The sequence below is a fragment of the Pteronotus mesoamericanus genome, unplaced genomic scaffold, assembly GCF_021234165.1.
Source record: "Pteronotus mesoamericanus isolate MK-2021 breed Mesoamerican mustached bat unplaced genomic scaffold, CSHL_Meso_final contig_68, whole genome shotgun sequence".
NCBI lineage: Eukaryota > Metazoa > Chordata > Mammalia > Chiroptera > Mormoopidae > Pteronotus > Pteronotus mesoamericanus.
In genome coordinates this window covers 29,139,761-29,163,741 of record NW_026555234.1, presented here as the reverse complement: position 1 = coordinate 29,163,741, position 23,981 = coordinate 29,139,761, and the positions used below count along the sequence as shown (strand labels likewise).

The 23,981-nt window shown below is 36.5% G+C and overlaps 1 protein-coding gene across 2 annotated transcripts in view; it reads right to left on the bottom strand.

Annotated features, from left to right (window-relative positions):
• GABRB1 (gamma-aminobutyric acid type A receptor subunit beta1) overlaps nucleotides 1–23,981 on the bottom strand; it is a 340,668-nt gene that overhangs the window by 187,573 nt on the left and 129,114 nt on the right. The window lies entirely within an intron of this gene.

Below are 23,981 nucleotides of genomic sequence, written 5' to 3'. Positions count from 1 at the left end.
ATCGTTCCACTTAATAACACTATTTTTTACAAGGAGAATAAGCAGCGGATGGTTCCATATATCTTGTGTCAGGAAGATTAAATCTTGACCTTTAGATTTGAGGCTGAAATTTAATTCATTCCATTATATGACTGATTTCACATACACTGTGACCTTTTACTTCACAGTGGAGAGGTGGTACAGACATTTTTCCAAGAAGCAGTAGTTTTAGTTCTTTCTAAGAATTTATTTTGAAGGAAGCAAAAGGAACAAGAAAAGGAAGGTCACCTTTTTCTTGGAAGACCAAAAGAACTCTACAATGACCTACTGTCTGTGAATAATCTCCTGAGGAGGTGTGTAGTGAAAAAAATGGAAGGATTTTGTTCAATTTCATGTTCTAAGAACTGGTCACTTTTATAAAAGCACAGAGATCAACATTGAGAAAATAACTCCCTGTCGAAGAAAAATGTAAAGAATATTGTAAATATAAGCAGAACATTCCCTGAGTCACCGTAAAAATAAGCCAAACTAAAAATAAATTAAATACTTATTTTAGAGGAGGGAAAACAGGTATGTTAGGTCTGTTGCCCCAAGTCATGGCTCCGGAAAAAATAAAAAGTGAAACATACCCACAGGATAGCAAAGTAATCATTTTGTGGTAACAAGGTGGACCTCTAGGCCCAGATCTATTCTCCCACCGCTCCATATAAAAGATGCAATATTCAAAAATCCTGCATGTCTGATATTCTATCATCTCATGATTCCCTCCCTTGGTCAGGGCTGTCAAGGACACCAAACTTCAGGTATATCATTGTGAATGTTGAGGGAGGCAGCTGGGAGCCATAGCCACTGATGCTGCCTTGTATCTTTAAGTTTTATAAATTAAGGAGGAAAACCAAGTCAAAGTAACCATAGCTTACTTATCATTTTATATGACCCTTGAACTGGAATTGGTTTCTGTAATCTCATTCAGCTCACAGGAGTACAATGAAAATTGTTAAAAGAAAGCCAATTAAATTGGGCAAAGGACTGAATTGAGCAGGGCTTGACATCGCATCGGTGTAGTTAAAAGCTCTTCTATCACTATTGCTCGTGACTTACAGTGAGGTGAAGTAAGATGCAACTACAAAGTTCTTATTGTGTTTTGAGGAAATCCAATAATTCTTCTATCCATCCAACCATTCATTCATTCATCTAGCCATGCATTCATTCTAAAACAATATTACATGTTTGCAATAAGGCACTCTTAAAAAGATAGAGAAACATATAAAATAGAGTCTTTGTCCTTAAAAATCTGATAAACTAGTTGGAGGGATAACACATCCTCACAAGGCAGATGAAAGATGTGGTAGTTATAAGATGACTAATGACTGAAAGAATGACTTTTGTTAGAGTGATAGGGTTAAAGAGAGAGTAGATGATAAAGAGTGGTTTCCTCCAATGTTATGTTTGTGTCCAGGAATGGATAAAAAGGAAATAGATTATTGGAGTCATCAAGAGTGGGCACTAGCCTTCTGGATGTGGTAGAAGCTCTTAAAGTATAGTGGGAACCACATTTTAGTAGCCAACCATTGCATCCTAACCAAACAAGAGTCAATGTGGGCAAACTGGGAAGGGTTCAAGAACTGGAATAACTGGAATGACAGAAATTCTGGTTGAGAGCTTGTGGAACACTAGGTGAAGAGATTAAAATAAAAAAGCAGGTAAACCCAGGGTAGAATTTCTTGTATACTTTTGATATGAATGAATATAGAGGTCAATGAATAAGAAGTTAAGTGGCACATACTATTATTTATTTAGATGCCAAATTCATTGCATTGAAGGTAAAATAAGATGAAAAAACAAAACTGAGTCATGTGAGTTGTATGGAGAGATAGCTATAACTTCTTGGGGATGCAAGGCAACACGAGCAGGGATAGAAACAGGGTGCTATAGACAGCAAAAGAACAGAGTGATTCAATTAATTTAGAAGTAACAGCTGAGAAAAAGGAGGATATTTATATGGCACTTCACTTGCAAAGTTTGGTGGAACAGGTCACGGTGGGGCACTGTGGCAGGAATAAGTAGATAGAACATGTTTTTACAGGAGTAGCAGATCACTGGTCCAGAAGGAAGGTGGCTGAGAAGAAATAACTGAAATTTTTCAACAATTTTTGTATTATGCACAAGAACAATATTAAAGGTATAACAAATAAGGACCAGATAATTATTTCACAGTAAATCTGCTCACTATGCCATGAAATAAGATTTTATCTTCTGAGCCAAATAATATTCCCAATGCCCAATGTATGTAAGAAACAAAATAAGCAGAATGGAAGAAGGAGCTCCTACGCTTTGCAACAGCATAGATGGAACTGGAGAGCATTATGCTAAGTGAAATAAACCAGGCAGTGAAAGAAAAATACTGTATGATCTGACCTGTAAGTAGAACCTAATCAACAAAACAATCAAATGAACTAAATAGAACCAGAGACCTGGAAATAAAGAACAAATGGACAGTGACCAGAGGGAAGGGGGAGGAGGATAATGGGGGAAAGAAGGGGAAGGGTCAAACAAAGGAACACGAATAGAGGATGCTTGGGCATGGACAATGGTGGGGGAACAGGGTAGGTGTGAGCAATGGGGAAAATGATGGGAGAACTCTAACTAAACAACAATAAAAAAGAAACAAAATGTCTTCCTTTCTAAATATCAAGGAAATTCTATAATGTGGGCATTACCATTTGATAAATATGAGATTCTACTGGATCATTTGCTTATAAATTCTAAAACGTTAGAAAATGTTTCTGATTCTTTATTTGAAATTCTTAATGTCATGTTTTATTTTCTGTAGTATGAAATCATAAATCTCTACTTCTTATGCTTTCCTGAATCATCATATTGTTCTGGAATTTAAAAGGACAATATTGATAGTACTCAATCACATGCTTGATTATCACTCCTCTTCCACTAAAAAATACTTACTTCAGAAATCTTTTCCCCAATTTCCTGAGATCATCTAGGAAATGTCTCGCATATTACCATCAGCTCTTTTAGCCTCCAACACAACAAGGTCACTCACTTTTGGATGCAAAATTACTAGTGCCTCTAGTCATAAGGTCTAAGCAAAGTTAAGTGCTCAAACTATGCCATCTGCTCTCCCAATATCTATGTGCATATTGAGTTACTGCTCTGGTTGGGGCCACCACCCTGGATTGCATCTTACTGTAGAGTCAAGACAAAGGTTGGGTTCTTGACCATCCAATCATGGTCAGAATCCTGAACTAAATGCCTCTGCACAAAATATGGGGATAGTCCTTCCCCTCTAGAAGTTTGGGACTAAAACTTCCACAGTCCTGCCAACTCTGAAGTCACAGATGTTTGCATTATCTCAGAATGTTTTTGGGGGTAATATTCTTGGAAGATGAACTAATAAATAAAATTTACCAAACACAGAGAGAAAATAAATATGGTCAAATCTTACACTTGAAAAACAGTAATTATAATAACAATTACAATAGCAGCTATTCATAAACACTAATTATGTACCTGGCACTGTACTAAATGCTTCACATATATATCTCATTTTCTTTACATATATGCATTTATTTTGTCCAAATAATTTAGGACAGATACATTTAATGTATACCACCCATTGATAGGTAGTAATTTCTTTTTTCTATTTCTTTTTTTATTGTTCTTCAAGTACAGTTGTTTCCATTTCCCCCCCATCACTCCACCCCTCCCCACCCACCCCCACCTCCCACTCTTGAACCTACCTTCTTTGGCTTTGTCCATGTGTACTTCATACATGGTTCTTGATGGCCCTTCCCCTTTTTTCCCACATCATCTCTTCCCTCTGATTACTGTCAGTTTGTTCTTTATTTCAATGTCTCTGGTTATATTTTGCTTGCTTGCTTGTTTTGTTGATTAGGTTCCACTTAAAGGTGAGATTATAAGATATTTGTCTTTCACTGCCTCACTTATTTCACTTAGAATAATGCTGTCCATTTTCATCCATGCTGTCACGAAGAGTAGGAGTTCCTTCTTTCTTTCTGCTGCACAGTATTCCATTGTGTAAATGTACCAGTTTTTTTGATCCACTCATTTACTGATGGGTACTTGGGCTGTTCCCAGCACTTGGCTATTATAAACTGTGCTGCTATGAACATTGGGGTGCATAAGTTCTTTTGAATTGGTGTTTCAGGATTCTTAGGGTATGTTCACAGCAGTGGAATTGCTGGGGCATAAGGCAGTTCCATTTTTAGTTTTCTGAGGAAATTCCATACTGTTTTCCACAGTGGCTGCACCAGTCTGCAATCCCACCAACAGTGCACTAGGTTTCCCTTTTCTCCTCAACCTCTCCAGCACTTTATATATCTCTTTTTTAACAACTCTAAGAGATACACACTATTATTTTTGCCTTCTTATGGGTTAAGAAACTAATAGGCTGATATATTAAGCAACTGTTCAAGAGAAGAAAGGCAGAAAAAATAAAAAATATATATATATATAAACAAGAGAAGAAAGGCAGTATGCTATGCAGCCAGAATTAGAACTCCAGTATCCAAATTAGTCTTCATATTCTTAGTCTCCTATGTTGCTGGGTGATAGATGGAGTGAAGCACTAGAAACAAGGTGCTACACTCTCTTTTTCCAAATAGGAGCAGCTTTGTCCTTTTTTTTTTTTTTTTTACTGATCTTGAAATTGTTTTTTGTAACAACATTTAACACAATGCCTTCTGTGTAGTGGTTTCTTAACAGTATTTTTACAGTGAAATATTCAATGAAAGCATAAACTAATGGTAACCCATAACTTTATTTCCACTGGAGAATCTTGAGATGGAAATAATAAACCAGATGATCATAATAACAGTACTCATTTGTTAATTCTTTACTAATGTGCTAAATTTTACATTAAATGTTTTACATGCATTTTCACCTTTAATTCTCAGAAGAACCCTATGAAGTTGTTACTATTTTTAATTTACACATTTCAAAGGAGAAAACAGATTCAAAAAGTTTGGGAATATTACTTCAGAACACCTAGCTGATGAGCTCCCATGTGGCAAGGCCAGGTCAAACCTTACTAGATCTTGTAACAACTGTCTAATATTGCCACCCAGCCCTGTAGAGCAGGCAGTTTGCCATATGCAAGGGCATGGCCTCCTCAGAGGCCAAAGTAAATGAGAATCACCTCTGACTTTGCCCGGCATGCTAGTTGACTTGGCATGGTAATTCTAATCCCAGAAGCAGTCCCACTGCCACTTTGTTACCTTGTGATTCCTATCATTTTGTTCTTAACTCCTTGCTAACACTGTAAGGAGCGTCCGCTCTGTTTCTACACATCTGGAGTGGAGGGAAAATACAATATATACAAGAAGGAAGTAATATGACTTATGTTTCATATGCTCATCAATGTCTCTGGCTTATAGAGGAGAATTAATATCCCCTTACCTTCCAAACTTTGCCTTGATTTCATTATGTTATTTAATGGATGGATCTCAAAGTCCCAATGGATATACTATGATTCAGATTCTAGGGTTATTTGACCCAAATGTTGTTCTTGATCTCTCTCATAGAGTTAGGAAAAGGGAAGACAATCAGAGTATAGAGTCAGCACACACAGTAGAGAGCATTTAGGCAACATTCCCCAAGTTTGTTTTTGCAGCTGCTGAAGGTCAGGGGTGAAAGATTTCTCCAGCACCATTTCAGACTCTGGGATATTCCAAAGCTAGATGGTCCTGTTAACACCACACTTGTTTGGATGGACATTTTCTACTTTCTCTAAAATATACCATATAAACTAATTATTTATGCTATTGTTTCTTGTTGATTCTTTTTAGATATTGAAATTAAGGGAAATATCCATTTTTTGTTTTGGTTTTTTTATTTATAAATCATGTTTATTCTATTACAGTTGTCTCAATTTTTCCCCCTTTACCCACTCCACCCATCCCACCCCAATCCCCCACTCCCACAGTCAATTCCCACTCTGTTGTCCATGTCCATGGGTCATTCATACATGTTCTTTGTCTAGTCCCTTCCCCTTCTTTCTACCATTGTCCTCTTTCTCCATCCCTTCTGGTCACTTTCAGTCTGATCCATATTTCCATGCCTGTGGTTTATTTTGTTTGTTAGTTTATTTTGTTGAATAGAGTCCACTTATAGGTGAGGTCATATCGTATTTTTCTTTCATCAACTGGCTTATTTCACTTAGCTTAATATTCTCCAGTTCCATCCATGTTGTCGCAAAAGGTAGGATTTCCATCTCTCTCTCTCTTTCTTTCTTAAATACAGATTGATTTTATTTATTTTTTAAATGTCAGAGTTAACTATAAAATATTAAAAATTTAAGACCATTATAAAGTCTCAACATTATAAACCAACATGACACCAGTACAGAATAATCAAGTAGATCAATAAAATATAATGAGCATTCTAGAGACAAATGTATATATCTGTCTAACAATGTAATATGTGATTAAGTTGATATTTCAAATCAATGGGTAAAATAAGGCTTATTCAACAAATAAGGTGCATGGACCACTGTTACTTGAAATAAAACAAATATAGAGCCCTATTTCACACATTATACAACAAATATTCGGGTGAGTTAAAAATCAATATGTAGAATCTAAGGAGTTTTAGGAGAAAATACAAACTAATATTTTTCTTACCCTGAAGTAAAATATTCAAGCCCCGAAGCTAAAGAGTAAAACACTGACAATATGACTATATTAAACATTTAAGGCTATATAGTAATATGCATATAAAAAAGCTAAAGGACAAGTAATAGAATAGGACAGTAATTGCAACACATCTTAAAAAAGGTTAATGGTTTGTTTTTGTTCTTTTTTTAAGGAAGAAATTCTATAAACATTAATCAAAAAATGGATAAAGAATACCAAAAAGTCATTTAAAGGTTTTTAAAAATAATAGAAATAGGCATGAAATATACAAAAACAAGTTTAGTTTCAACAAATAATAAAGGAACAATTAACACATCACTGTCACAATCAGATTAACATGTATTAAAAAATATTGGTAATTTCAAGTATTGGCATCTGTGAAAGGAACTGGGTATTCAAAGACTTTTTATTCATTGTAAAGCAGTCCCTTTAGCGTATATTGCAGTGCTGGTTTGGTCGAGGTGTATTCTTTTAGCCTTCTTTTGTCTGGGAAACTCCTTATTTCACCTTCTATTTTAATTGAGAGCCTTGCAGGGTAGAGTAGTCTTGGATGCAGGCCTTTGTTTTTCATGACTTGGAATATTTCTTGCCAGTCCCTTCTAGCTTGCAGTTTCTGTTGAGAAGTCAGCTGCTAGGCATATTGGGGTTCCCTTATATGTTACTACCTCTTTCTCCCTTGCTGCCTTTAGGATTCTGTTTGTCTTTGATATTTGGCATTTTAATGATGATGTGTCTTGGAGTGGGCCTTATTGGGTTCCTCTTGAATGGGGCCCTCCGTGCTTCTGGGACTTGTGTGACTTTTTCTCTCCTCCAATTAGGGAAGTTTTCCATCATTACTTTTTCAAACAGGTTCTCTATCCCTTTCTCATTCTGTCCTTCTTCTGGTATCCCTATTATACGGATATTATTATGTTTCAGGTTGTCCTGCATTTCCTTAAATGTCTCTTCATTCTCTTTGAGTCTTTTTTCATTTTCTTTCTCTTTCTGGGATCTTATTTTTAATCTTGTCCTCCAGCTTGCTGATTCAATCCTTGGCTTCATCGAGCCTGCTTTTGATTCCTTCTACTGTGTTCTTCAATTCAGAAATTGTATTCTTTATTTCCTATTGTCTCTTATTGATAGTTTCTATGTCCTTTTTCATGCTTACATAGTTTGCAGTGAGTTCCTCATAGTTTCCCTGTAGTTTTTTATATTTCTCTCTGAACTCACTGAGCTCATTGAGCTTCCTTAGAACCATTGTTTGGAACTCAATATCTGATAGTATATTTGCCTCTATTTCATTTACTTCTCTTTCTGGGGATTCCTCCTTTCCCTTCAACTGGGGAGTATTTCTTTGTCTTCCAATTATTTGTGAGACTTCTTTTTGCTTCTGCTTCTTAAATTATCTGTCTTGATTTCCTAACTTTGTGGTGTGAACTTCTATGGTAGGAGATGGCTGTTTTTACTTTCTGGATCTGCCTCTGATGATGTCAGATGTCGTCCCTCTCTGACCTTAGGCAGTCTGTGGAGCCTTGCAGAATCTACTGTCTTGGCTGTCTCCTTCGGCTGTTAATCTGGTCACTCTGCACTCAGCAGGCCATCTTAGACCACTCAGGGCAGGGCAGAGGCCTCTCCTTGGGACCAGGTTATTGGGTCCTCTTATGCTGCTGTTGTATGGGGGAGGAGTCAGCACTGGGATCCTACCAGCTACTCTCCCTGTTCTCTCCCCAAAGCCTCTGTCCCCAGTCTCTCTGCCAGAGTCTCTAGACCTCTTTGCGCCCCCTTTAGCCAGGGATCTACTATCTGTGGCTGCCACTCTGCACTCAGCAGGTGGCTTAGGCAGCACAGGATGTGGTGGAATTTCACCTGGGGGTGGGGCTATTGGGTCCTCTGGTGCTGCTGCGGCTCAAGGCGAGTGGTTTCTGCCTGAGCAAGATGGCTGTAGCCACGTGGGGGATGAGTCAGCACTGAGATGCTATCAGGTACTCTCTCAGTTCTCTCCCCAAAGCCTCCTGCCCAAGTCTCTACACAGGTATCTCTAGCCCACTCTGCCCCCGCCTTTACCAGAGACCAGGGTAAGTGGCTGCAAATAAAAATTTATGAGTTGGCCCTTTAAACAGTTCTTCGCGTCTCCAGCCACCTGTCTCTGGCAGAAAGCAACCCTGCCGCTTTTTGCAGCTGGCTGTTTTCTGCATACTTTTTGGGGCTCTGGTGCTGTAGGCTAGAGATCCCTGCTTTTGATTTAGAGCCCATTCTTCTCAAGGGGCATCCAACTGGTTATTTCAATATCCTTCTGGTGTTGCTGCCCGTGGGTGCCCCACCTGCCTTCTTGAGTCTCAGCCTCACTCCTTACAAGTTATATTGTGCTAAAGCCGATTCTTTTGTCTCCAAGGTTACAAGGCTCCTCTCTTGCTATTGTTCAGTTGTTTGTTCCAGGTGATTTCTCCACAATTTAGTTGTAATTCCAGGCTGGTCCTGGGGGGACGTCAGTGTGACTTCCACTCACCCCTCTACCATTGCAGTTCTCTCCTCCAGAAAATATCCATTTTTGAAAAAACAAATGACTTAAGAGCATGGCCCATCATTCTCACAGTCATGAAGTAGTAATATTTTAAATTTTTGACAATAAAGATGGAGATGAATACAATTTGAGAGTAGAATCTAAAAAAGGTAACTCATTATACTATATTTTCTCTATATTAAACCATAAATGCTACATTCAACTGTAGCCCCTAATTTTCTTAAGCTTCTTAGCAGAAACCAAATCTCTCGGTATCTCATTTGGGTTGTGTATTTCTAGATAAAAGACACAAAGGAGTCTAATCTTCAAAGACTCTATATTTTTCTAAAATGTCATTCCTCATTACACTTTTTATATGGGAGTGAATAAAAATGATTCTATATCTTTTGCTCATATGGTTTCCTTGGTAGAGAATTATCTTGTGACACAAAAGACGAAAGTACATAATACTTGAAAATAATGAGCAATAACAGTTTCCTGTATGAAGATAATGGCTTTATTCTTCTCTGCCCTCACTAATCCAATGACTCAAAAAAACTCAGAACATAGAAAAGAATGGAACTCTTCTTCATTGTCCAGTTTGAACAAACCTACAGAGATTCTAAAGGGCTGGGAGCAAATATCATCAAAGGTAATCCAAGTGATTCTGTAAGGACCATGAAAGAGCATTCCATTTAATCTTGAAAGCAGCAGCACCTCCCAAGGAAGTGGAACAACACTTCGAAGAGATAGATATTAGTCTACAGAGAAGTCCCTAAGAAGAGAAATAACTACCATTTACTGAGTGCTTACTATATGATAAGCACTTTCCAATGCATTTTTTTCATTTAATTATCTCAACAGTCATGTCCCATTGGTCCTATTATGATCTTTTCAAAGGAACTCTGTCATAGAGGGGTTAATTGACATGCCCAAGGACATACAGCTAACATTGGAGAATTATATGTTTATATCCAAAGATGATCTGCCTCCAACATCTAGGATTTTAATCTTTGTGAATAATATTCCTGTTAGCTATATAGTAATGTGGAGTTATAATATACCTGATAATCCATTTAAACAACCTTACACTTGGGGCTGGAACCTCATTTGCAGCATCTTTGTTGTTTGTACTCATCTAAGCTCTGTTTAAACATTCAGAGTAATGGAGAGGCTGGTGTGAGAGGAGAGGAAGAGAAAAACAAAAGAAAATGAACAAACACTGCTACTCTCACTTCACACACATTAAGTCTTATAAAAACCTGAAAGAAAAATGGATATCACTACAGACATTTTATAAATGAGGAAACTGAGGTTCAGAGAAGTTGAATAACTTGTCCTAAGGCATCAAACCTGTAAATGATGGGGCCTGTTCTTCTGATTCTAAAGCTCAAGTTTACCTTTTTCCATCAGCCTGCCTATCTCAGGGGATAAACAATACCATTTTTTTTGCGAAGGCCTGTGGCTGGTGTTGATGTGATGTGATTTCTGCCCAGTGCTCTGAAAGTCAAAGTGAAGAAATTCAATGAAGCATGGGTAAATGGCGGGAGTAACTATGACTCTCTTAAGGTAGCCAAATGCCTTGTCATCTAATTAGTGACACACACGAATGGATGAATGAGATTCCCACTGTCCCTACCTACTCTCCAGTGAAACCACAGCCAAGGGAACTGGCTTGGCAGAATCAGCAGGGAAAGAAGGCCCTGTTGAGCTTGACTCTAATCTGGCACGGCGAAGAGACATGAGAAGTGTAGAATAAGTGGGAGACTCCCGGCGCCTGTCCTGTCTGCCGCCCGCGAGGGGGGCGCGGGGTGGGACACGCCTGCCTCGCGGGCCACAGGTGAAATACCACTACTCTGATCAGAAGATGAAGGAAAATAGTGAGGAAAAACACAGGTACAAAGAGAAAAAATGAATAGGTTTCTATCAGTAATAACTCTCAATGTAAATGGACTAAATGTCCCAATCAAAAGACACAGGGTAGCTGAATGGATAAGAAAACATGACCCACACATATGCTGCCTCCAAGAGACCCACCTCAGAGCAAAAGACCTACACAGATTGAAAGTAAAGGGATGGAAAAAAAACATTCCAAACAAATGGGTAAGAGAAGAAAGCAGCGGTTGCCATACTTAGATCAGACAAAGTAGATTTCAAAACAAAGGCCATAAGAAGAGACCCAGAGGGGCACTTTATAATACTTAAAGGAATAATCTATCAAGAAGACATCAAAATTGTAAACTTATATGCTCCTAACAGAGGGGTTTCCAAGTTTATAAGGAAAATCTTGGATGACTTCAAAAAAGATATAGACAACAACACACTGATAGTAGGAGATTTCAACACCCCACTGTCAAAAATGGACAGATCTTCCAAACAAAACATCAATAAGGATATTGTGGAACTGAATGATGCACTGAATGAAATAGACTTAACTGACATATATAGAACCTTACATTCCAAAGAAGAAAAATACACATTCTTTTCAAATGCTCATGGCAGTTTTTCAAAGATAGACCACATGATAGGACACAAAGCAAACCTCAGCAAATTCAGGAAAATTGAAATAATACCAAACTTTTTCTCAGACCACAAGGGCTTGAAGCTGGAAGTCAACCTCAAAGAGAAACTTCAAAAACTTGCAAACTCATGGAGACTGAACAGTAGACTATTGAACAGTGAATGGGTCAATAATGAGATAGGAGAAGAAATCAAAAAATTTCTGAAAACAAATGAAAATGAACATACAACAGTCCAAAACCTATGGGACACAGCAAAGGCGGTCCTGAGAGGGAAGTTCATAGCAATACAGTCCTACCTAAAAAAGATAGAAACATTTCAAATAAAAGATCTAACACTACAACTTCAAGAACTGGAGAAACAACAACAAATAAATCCCAGAGCAAGTAAAAGGAAGGAAATAGTCAAGATTAGAGCAGAACTGAATGACATAGAGATGAAAAAGACAATTCAAAGGATCAACCAATCTAGAAGCTGGTTCTTTGAAAAGATTAATAAAATTGACAAGCCTTTAAGCAGACTCATCAAGAAAAAAAGGGAGAGGACCCAAATTAATAATATCAGAAAGGAAAGAGGAGAAATCACAACTGATACCACAGAAATAGAAAGGATTGTGAAAAACTACTATGAAAAATGATATGCCAATAAATTTGAAAACCTCGATGAAATGGACAAATTTCTAGAAAAGTGTAATCTTCCAACACTGAAGGAGGAAGAAACAGACAGCTTGAACAGACAAAAACAGCTGGGGAAATTGAAGCAGTAATCGAGAAACTCCCGGCACACAAAAGCCCTGGGCTGGATGGTTTCACAGCAGATTTTTACAAAACATTTAAGGAAGAGCTAACCCCTGTCCTTCTCAGACTTCAAAAAAATCCAAGAGGAGGGAAGACTTCCAGACTCTTTTTATGAGGCCAGTATCACCCTAATCCCAAAACCAGATAAAGACCCTACAAAGAAAGAAAACTACAGGCCAATTTCGCTGATGAACATAGATGCCAAAATCCTCAACCAAATATTGGCAAACCGCATCCAGCAATACATTCAAAAGATTACCCACCATGATCAAGTGGGATTCATCCCAGGGATGCAGGGATGGTTCAATATACACAAGTCAAAAAACGTAATACATTACATAAATAAAAGAAAAGACAAAAACCACATGATCATCTCAATAGATGCAGAAAAAGCATTCGATAAGGTACAGCACCCATTTATGATCGAAACACTCAGCAAAATGGGAATCAATGGGGCATTCCTCAACGTAATAAAGTCCATATATGAAAAACCTACAGCCAACATCATACTCAACAGGCAAAAACTAAAAGCTTTCCCACTAAGATCAGGAACACGACAAGGATGTCCGCTTTTACCACTTCTTTTCAACATCGTATTGGAAGTCGTAGCCACAGCGGTCTGACAAGAAAAAGAAAAAAAAAGGCATTCAAATAGGAAAGGAGGAAGTAAAACTATCATTGTTTGCAGATGACATGATAGTGTACATAGAAAACCCTGTAGACTCTACCAAAAAACTCCTCAACCTAATAAGTGAATTTGGGAAAACAGCAGGATACAAAGTCAACATTCAGAAATCAAAGGCGTTTTTGTACACCAGCAATGAAATAGAAGAAGAAGAAATCAGAAAAAAAAATACCATTTGATATAGGAAGAAGAAAAATAAAGTACCTAGGAATAAATTTAACCAAGGAGGTAAAAAACCTGTATGCAGAAAACTATACAACATTGAAGAAAGAAATTAAGGAAGACACAAATAAATGGAAGCATATACCATGCTCATGGATTGGAAGAATTAATATCATCCAAAAGTCCATACTACCCAAAACAATTTATAGATTCAATGCAATCCCTATTAAGATACCAATGACGTATTTCACAGAAATAGAACAGACATTTCAAAAATTTATATGGAACCATAAGCGACCCTGAATAGCTGCAGCAAATTTGAGAAAGAAACACAAAGTAGGAGAGATCACAATACCGGACATCAAACTCTACTACAAAGCCACTATACTCAAAACAATCTGGTACTGGCACAAGAACAGACCCATAGATCAGTGGAACAGAATAGAAAGCCCAGAAATAAGCCCAGGTCTATATGGGCAATTAATATTTGACAAAGGGGACAGAAGCATAAAATGGAGCAATAATAGCCTCTTCAACAAACGGTGTTGGGTGAGCTGGACAGCTACATGCAAAAAATTCAAATTGGATCATCAACTGACACCATACACAAAAATAAACTCAAGATGGACAAAAGACTTAAATATAAGTTGCAACACCATAAAAGTCCTAGAGGAGAACATTGGCAGGAAACTCTCAGATATCCCATGCAACAATTTTTTCACCGATATGTCTCTTAAAGCAAGGGACATAAAGGAAAGAATAAACAAGTGGGACCTCATCAAAATAAGAAGTTTCTGCACAGCTAAAGAAAACATCAGCAAAATGAAAAGGGAGCCAACCATATGGGAAAATATATTTGCTAATGATACATCAGATAGAGGTTTGATCCCCAAAATATATAAAGAACTCACTCAACTCCACTCCAAGAAGACAAATGATCCAATCAAAAAATGGGCAAAGGACCTGGGCAGATGCTTTTCCAAGGAGGAGATACAGAGGGCCCAGAGACATTTGAAAGGATCCTCAGCATCACTAGCCATCAGAGAAATGCAGATCAAAACCACCATGAGGTACCACCTCACACCGGTCAGAATGGCCATCAGAAACAGATCCACAACCAACAGGTGCTGGCGAGGCTGTGGAGAAAAGGGAACAGTAGCACACTGTTGGTGGGAATGTAGACTGGTGCAGCCATTGTGGAAAGCAGTGTAGAATTTCCTCAAAAAGCTGGAAATGGAACTGCCTTTTGATCCAGCGATTCCTCTGCTGGGACTATACCTTAAGAATCCCAAAACACCAATTCAAAAGAACCTATGTACCCCAATGTTCATAGCAGCACAATTTACAATAGCCAAGTGTTGGAAGCAACCTAAATGCCCATCAGTGGATGATTGGATCAAAAAACTATGGTACATTTACATAATGGAATCCTACGCAGCAGAAAGAAAAAAAGAACTAAACTTCACGACAGCATGGATGGAACTAGAGAGCATTATGCTAAGCGAAATAAGCCAGGGGGTGAAAGACGAATACCATATGATTTCACCTATGAGTGGAACCTAACCAACAATACAAAGATGCAAGGAAAACAAGACCAGCAGCACTGAAAGGAGAAGAAACGAACAGAGACAAGAGGGATGGAAGGAGGGGGGGACGAGGGAAAAGGAAGGGAATGGGAGGGTCGGAGAACATGTAGCAAGGTCTCATGGACAAAACCAAAGGGGAAGGATTGAGGGAGGGAGAGCAGAGGGGGCAGGGGAAGGTGGTGTGGGGGGAAGGCAGAGACAATGTATTTGAAAAAACAAAGAAAATAAATTTTAAAAATTAAAAAAAATAAAAAATATACACGAACAAAAAGAAAAAAACCCAAAAAATACTTTTTAAAAAAAATCTTCAAGGGACTTACTTGAAGATTTACTTACTTGTTGACATAAGGTCACATTTGGAGGAATTTAATTAATAATTATAATTTTAATCTCAGAGTTTTTAATATTTATTTTGGAGCCATTAATTTTTGCTTTTCATGTCTCAAATATTTTTAAAGACATTGAAAAGCTGGCTACCCTGGGACCTGTGGCTATCAGTCCTGAAAAGAAAATATTCTTGAACCTAGAGATAAAATTTCTCTTTTCTGGTATTTTCTACTTTTTAATGGAGAAGACAGAAATATGTAAATAACATATATATTCATAATACTTAAGTGTCACTCATTTATCTTCAGGATTTCACTCTAGCTATTGAAATGTAATCATCTAGATTCTAGAGTAATACATTTCTCCACCTTTAGTAGTTATTTGATGCTTAAGAAGAACAAAGAACTCTGTTTCAAACAACTTTACATAAGTTTGAAAAGATAAGAATATGAACATGAGGATTTAATAAAAAATAAAAATTGTATTTACCATATTTGTTGTTTTTATTGAAGCATCGACTACTACTTTGCAAGTAGAAAAACAGTGGATCAGGCAGCTCTTGCTAACACACAGTTTATGTGATTTTATTACAAGTTGGTTTTACTCAAAAGCTCCATCCTTGTCTTTATTAAAAAGAAGAAACAAGGCTTAGGAAAGACAAAATTAAAACTTCCCTAGAAGATACAGAAAATTAGTACTAATTCTACTTTGATGGCACTGCCCATGTCCCAGAAAGAACAAAGTGTGCTTTACTTGGATGAACAACACTCATTGTTCCAAACAGGAGTGAAGGGAAACAGGTTCTGTAGAAAAACATTGTTCCCCCAAAAGATATTTTGTGATTTGAAACACTAAGAAGGATGAGGTATTATTTCTAGTAAATTATGCTACTCATTGTTCTTCCAGTTCTTTTAGATATAATAAAGCAATATTGGATTTACTGCAAATAATACCATTAATGCCAATGAGATTAATTGGGTTGATATAAAAAATAAGTTAATATTTTTTCTAAAATATCTAGCCTTAAAGTTATATTTTTTATTGTGTTTTAATGGCATGTATCATTCCAGAAATCCTCTGCAATATTTCTGTCCTAAACAGACTGCTGTTTCCATATGGTGATGCACGACCCATGAGCATCGTGTTCCATTCATTGCTCCACATCTGGAAACTTATGATGTCACAATACTTAATAAGAAGTGACATAGCAGGCTTAGTATTATCTCTAATGGACAAACCAAGATGAACTTCTATGTGTGAGAACCACTCGCTGGCATTCCTTTGGTATACAAAATTAGAAATTGAATAGCAATACAGCCAACTGGTGGCTTCTGAGGTGGCCATTTTCACAGCCTGGGATATACAACTCTGAAAGGGACACTAGCTTTATCTTGGTACCCAAAAGCGTTAGTAAAGAAAACTTAGGCCTTTATTTTGATAATGTTCATTATGTCATTAGCATGTATGTATTATCTATGTGGAATACATATACCACACGTTTTAGAGAAGAGGGAAGCCAAGTCAATGCTTATCAGACCCTTACAATGTGTGAAGAATGTTAAGTCCTTTGCTGCTATTAACTTATTTAATCTTAACAGTACTCCATAAGACAGGTAACATTGTTATTACAATTCCATAAACGAGAAGATCACTGTAGATACAATATAGAAAAGCATTCTTAAATTTTAATAAAATGTCTAGCTTAGATGTATTTCAATCTCTATATTTAAAAAATGATATGTATATATGTATATGTATATATCATTTTAAAAATGTATATATGTATGCATATATATATATACAGACACACATATATACACACATGCATATATACTTAAATAAAAAAATAATGAATTAATATTATTAGGTAATATAGTGTTGTGGCAAAAATCATGGCAATGGTACTAAAACACCAAAGTTGAAAATGATGGTTTAATGGAATAAATTGAGGATCCTGGAGAAAATTACTTTAAAAAATTCAGAGATGGCTGTCAAAACCTAATGTATCTTCTTGGGAGTGGGTGTTGCTTGTAATACTATAACTAGAATCTCAAATTCATAACACATTATTTAAGATATTTGGTTTTCCTTAAATTCATTGTTTTCTTTTTCCTTTTACTTCCTTTCTTCCTTCCTTCTTCCTATCCTTTTTTCCTTCCTTCTATTCTTCCTTCCTTTCTTCCTTCTTTCCCTCCTTCCTCCCATCCCTTCTTCCCTCTGGCCTTCTTTTCACCTTCTTTCATTTTTTTTCTTATTTTCCTCCATCTTGAGGGTTCACATTAGTGTTAATTCACAAAGACCCCTCAAGGTTAAGAATTTAAGGAGCTGTAGCTGTTTTTCAGATAAATTATGGTTGCTGCTTTTTACTCAATTACTTCTTATTTTTCATTAATTAGTTTAATCATGGTGACACATCTAAAGATCACATGACCACTGCATAATTATATTAATTGCTCATTTAGTATTTGAATTAATCACAATATCAAATTTACCTAAAACGAGACCCTAACAAACATCACTTTATTATAAACCTTTTTATATATAAATAGATACATAAAAAATTACAAATATAAATTTTGAGAAGCAAAAATACAGGCCTCTCATCGGAGACCATTTTAAATAGCTCCTCCTGTACTCTACTGCTGAAACTCTAGGATATAAGTCAATTATATCTAGGATATAAGTCAAGCTGTGTGAGAAGAATAACAATCCTGTGCTCTTTGGTGGGGGAATTGTAAAAGGAGTCTCCAGGCATTCTTCTTAATAAAGTGAACTACCTACTCTTTATGCATGGCCTGTTTTTTCTCCCTTCTATTTGAAGTCAAAAGTTTCTTTCTCTTAACAGGATACATTTATCAATATCAGCCAGTCTTCCTGTGCAAATGCTGCACCAGCCCACATATTTATTCTTTGCAATCAACAATATTTTTTGGCCCAATGTATTCCACAGTCATCCCTGTGCAACCTGACCAGGACTCTTGAATATAATAGAAACTGCCTCCCTATAGAGAAAGTCTGTAGAGAAGCAGAAATATTTTTTCAGGGTGTACAATCAATGTGGAAAGCTAATATAAAACATTTAGGACCCCCAAGACTGCTTTTAAAATCAATACGTGTGACCTTTTTGGGGGGGAAGATCTGTACTATCAAGATGATTGTTTTTACTTTTTACTTTGCTTTATCACAAAAACTAAGACAGAATGAGATGATCCTCCAAGGAACAGTGGAAAACTCTTTCTTTCTTTTATATTCAATAAATGTAGCCATTGATTTTATTCTCATGTGCAACCCTAGTCAGTCACTGTCAAGAACGTAAAAAAATCAATTCAGAGTAAAGCTCAGTAAGCAAATACGATAGGAACGTCTCATCCACGTCAGGGCACAGTTTTCTGGTGGACATTAGATGCATTTCTGAAACCAGAAGCTTAGAAGATTCTCTTTGGAATTTGGAGTCATGAGTATGTTCTAGAGAACCTGACAAAGTTGTATACATTTTTAAGAGTTCACACACTTGGTAGAGCTATTCCCATTTATGCTGTGCATCCTCTGCAATTATTAATATTTTCATTTCTGAACTAGTGTGCAGTGAAAGCATCATACAAGAACAATTAACTGTCTTCCTAGAAATGAACTGTGGGAAAAGAAATACTTACATGGATAGTAATAAGCTGTTCTGTGCAAGTACTAAGGGTATAAACTGAAATGGGAAGGTTTGGGTTAAAACTCTGCTTTCAACATTTTTGGTGGCTTGCAAAATCACTTCACAAGGTAAAGACTAATGGTTATACAATGCTATCTTTTAGCAAATGTGTGAATATACATACATGACTGGTAAAATAGAAGGGAAATCTCAAAACAAATGAAAATGCTTACTTTGCGAGGAGGAAGGGAATGGGAGACGGCTGGAAGAGCAAAGGAGGTAAAACTTGTTTTACAGTTTGACTTTGGAACCATGTAAATGTTTAAATAATTATGAAATTAAGTTAAACTAAATTTTTAAAAGCTAAACCAAAAGAAAAATGAAGTAGTAGCTTAATCATACAGTAAGGAAATATTTCTAAACTGAAACTTGAAGTATAACTTAAAACATAGTAATTGTACTCAATGTCTATAATAAGAAATATCCTAAAGACAAAACACACTGAAAAGAAATCTTAACCTCCTTTTGGTAATAACACAATTAGAAACAATAATGTTGGTATTATTTTTTAAAAGCTATGATTCATATTATATATATACTCATATACATATATACTTACTAGAATAAATTAAATAAGCATGTTAATACATTAAGAATCAATATTTTCAATGGCAAAGAAACAAAACATTTAGTCTAAGAGGTTGAATAAAAGACCTATAATTCTAAACTTGAATTAGAAACATCAGTATGAACTCATGATGTACTTTCTTCACTTCTGGGACAAAGAATGTACAAGTTGGTATACCAGAAGACAAGGAAGCTGTCAGCGACCATTGATGTCATGTTTAAAGAACTCAGGAGCCAATTTAAAGGCGCTGCCACTGGCCAAAGACAAAATAAGCATCAAAGATAACAATGGCTACAGTGGATGGAAACAGACACACTTGTTACAACATATGACTTCATAACGGTAAACAAACAAACAAACGAACAACAAAGTACCAAACCTCAGTGGTCATATTTGGGGGCTTCTTGGGAAACAACTTTTTATTTTGAAAACAGCTAAATAAGGGGCGACAATCAAGCATTGATCCTACCTTCACTGTACTAATTTATTTTAGGATTACCATATAGTTGATGAGGTAGAGTCCTTTAGAGAATAATTTGGTTAATAAATAAAGAAGCAGGAATAGAATGTCATCATTTTGCAAACTCTAAATAGATTTAGGCAAAGATTATCAGTGGCTGCTAAAATTGTTACTGTTTTGGCTGAATTGTGTCCCTCTAAATTCGTGTATTAAAGTCCTAACCTCCAGTACCCTGGAATGTGTCTTTATTTTATTTGGAAATACGGTCTTTACAGTGGTCATCAAGTTAAAAGGAGATCATTAGTGTAGGCCCTTATCCAATATGATTGGTGTCTTCATAAAAAGGGGACACAGAGATATACAGAGAAGGAGGGAGATGTGACGAGACCTAAGGAGAAGTTTTCTACATGCCAAGGAGAGAGGCCTGGGCCAGCTCCTTCCCTCACAGCCTTCAAAAGAAACCAACTGTGCAGGCTTCAAACTGAGACAATAAACTGTTGTTCTCACCATCCATTTTGTGATATTTTGTTACAGCAGCCCTAGCAAACTGATACAATTACATATAAATTATTGGGATGATTATAGTAGATATATCAGGTTGTCAATGCCTAAATCTGCTCATCAATTTTTGGATCACACAAAGAAGACAAAACCAAGCATTTGTGTCCCTTGACAGAAGCACACAGTATGTATCTGTAGCTTACAAAGCAGTCTTGCTAAAACACAATGTAATAACTAATATAAATCTGACCAAGCCTTAAGTAGGGGAAACAGAGGAACACATTCACAACAAAGGGGTGTAACCATTAAAAAAATAATATGGTAAAAAAAATTACCAGGGGAAATAAAGGAATAGAAAACTTTTAGAGTAAAAAAGGTTTTAGGTAATTAATCAATTATAACAATGTATATCAGTTTGGACCTGCTTTTAAAAGGCAATAAATTAGGAGAAAGGCAAAGTTACTTTAGATCTGCTAGTATTAGTTATCTGTAAAAGTCGCATAATAATAGTGCATAGTTGATAGTGTTGTGTTAATGATTAAATATATGGGTAGAGCATTTAGCATATTGACTGATGCATTATGTAATTTCAGTGATCACTTACTAGGGTATTAGTTAACTGCCATGATATAACTGCAATCAGTATTAGTTAAAATGATGCGATATGGATGTTTTACTCCATGTATGCATACAGTGTGTGCACGTAAGGCCATATACACACTCTATAACACACTTACTGAGTGTCAGCGTGAGCCAGTATTTGGCTGAAGGGTTTTCACTATGAATTTCACTTGGATCCTCAAAACCATCTGGCCCCGAGCTTTCCTTTGGTAAGAGATGCAGGAAAGAAGCATTATGAAACTTTGACAGAAAAACTACGGCAAGGGTTAGGAGGGAAATACAAAAGAAAGGGCAGTTTAAGATGCTTAAATTTGCCACTAAATGTCTTCCAGAATTAAGTCATCCCATGCCTGCCATTTTCAGGGAAGGATAAACACATCCTTCAGCACCCACAGGGCTCGGCCGTGCAGAGAAGCAGTGTCTGCAGCCAGCTGGATCGTGTCTGGACAAGAGGCAGAATACGTCCAGGCATTTATTGTGATGCTTGGCTTGTTCTTTGGTTAAAAACCATCATTTAGATACAGGAGATGTTGCAGCTGACAGCTCTCTTGAGTCAGGTGACCACATCCTACAAATTTTCATTTCAAGTTTTCAAACATTTTTTTGGTTTGTGAGAGGGAATACAAAGGCTAAGGAAATAGAGTTTACGTTTTCAACAAATATACAATCTTGTTTGACTCGCAGAAAAATAACTCTAAGACACAGAAAGAATATCATGAGAGTTACAAACAAATCTCATGGGCCTTTATGAGATTAAAGTGAAGTAAGGCATCAAATGAGAGAGGGCTTTTATCTGGTTAGGAAGATTATAAAAATCCTCATGGAGAAAAAGGAATTTGAGAAAGGATTTAAGAAAAATAGTAGGATAGGAGAAAGTAGCGTGTGGGGGAAAAGTCTTCGGGAATAGAGAAGGGGGGGCATTTCAGTAGGCCCATGCTGTTGCCAGATGAAATACAACATGCTAAATTTAATTTGAATTTCAATAAACAGCAAGTAGTTTTTTTAAATATAGATATGATACATGCAATATTTGCAGCATACTTAAATTTGAAATGTCTTGGATATCTTTAAAGAAATAGTAAGTTGTTTTTAAAGGTTCAGATTTTGTAGAGGAAGCTAATGAGCCATAATATCAGAACGACATTTTGGTTATTCATAGACAGTCTTAGATTCTACACAGAAGACTGAAAACATACTTTTTATGGGGACTGTGGAGAATTTTATTTTTAAGTGCAGGACTGATATGATCTGACATACACAGTAGAATGAATAAAATAGCTGTGATGAAATAGGGAAAAACTGAGACAGACATTGACATATAGTGATATTATTTATTTATTTAGGTGATGAGAATGGTTTGGAAATAAAGATGGTTGAGATAGGGTAGAAGCAACAGATTGGATCCAAGGGACAAAAAAGATGTAAAGTCAAAGATGCTACATTAATGCCTATTGATTGGGATGATGATGATTTGTTAGCAGCTGGGAAAGGAATAGGACTTGGTTTTAGGAAAAACAGATAATACGAAATAGAGGTCATGCCGGGAGGAACTGGCAGGGCATCTAGACACAGATGCTCAGTAAGCAATTGTAAATATTTTTCTGTACTCAATGATTTTTGGTATTTTAGATATTTAAATTGTTAAATTCAACAAGTTGGTCACAATTTGAGGCAAAAGGGAAACCAGTGATTGAATAGCAAAAAGACAGAAGAATGAGAATAATGAAACAATTATGTTGGATCTTGGAAGTTTGGCAGCCAAAGTTAGGCATCACTCTTAAATTGTTTACAGAAGTTGAGTATATATTGGAAACCAGCAATGGTGTTTTTAATTTTTGAAAGAGCTGTTTTAGGAAGGTAGCATGAATGAGAGCGGCGTGGTTTGGAGGCTGAGGAATGAATGGGTGATGAGGAAGTAGAGGAAACCAAAGGCTGGGGTGTGAAGAGAAATTGAGGGGAAGGGGCCAATAGAGAGGGAAGACTGGTGAATTTAATAAAAGAAAGGAACAAAGTCTGAAAAGAGTGAGCAGCAATAAGATTAAAGATAACCAACCTCTAGGTTAATTCAGAATTTTTATCACATATTTTTTTCCACTTGCATATTGTTTGGGGTATTAGTGAATGTACAGACATTACCTGTAGGGTTTTGGCCTTTCACTAAAGTTTTACCTTAGAGTTACTGCTGTAAGGAAAGTTTTGAGAGGCTGATGAATACTCTAAAACAGGAAATTTGGGGGCTGTATAAGTTTTTGGATATATAGATTTTATCAGCTTTTCAAAGGGGTCACAAAAGGTGACAAAAAAATTAATGACCTATAGTTCCATACATCTTACAATAATATGTCACAACTCAGATATTTCCTAATATTGTAAGCTAATTTGAACTTTAGCCTAAAAAACCCCTTACCTATATGTGGGTTAATAACAGACCTCTGTATCTTGTAATACCTCTTTAATACTTGATTCTTAAAAATATAAAGAAGTAAAACCCACTATGGTGTGAAACACTGCTGATATAAATTAATCTAAATGAATATATATCATGTTCATGGATTAAAAGACTTTATAATTTTAAGATGTCTGTTGTCCCCAAACTGATCTATAGATTCAATACAACCTGCATTATAATCCCAACAGTCTTTTTTGGTAGGAAAGGCAAAGGACCTAGAATATCCAAAGCAATCTTAAACAGTAAGAAAAAAGTTGTGGGAGTTGACTTCATGACTTAACGTATAGTTATGGCAATTAAACTATTGTGATACTGCCTAAGGATGGACAAATAAAACAATGGAAGAGAATAGAGCCTAGAAATACACTCCTACTTATTCAACCAAAGGTGCCAAAACAATTCAATGGGAAAAGCCCTTTCAATAAGTGATGCCGCAATAACTGGATAGCCACATGGAAGAACTGAAACTCCACCTT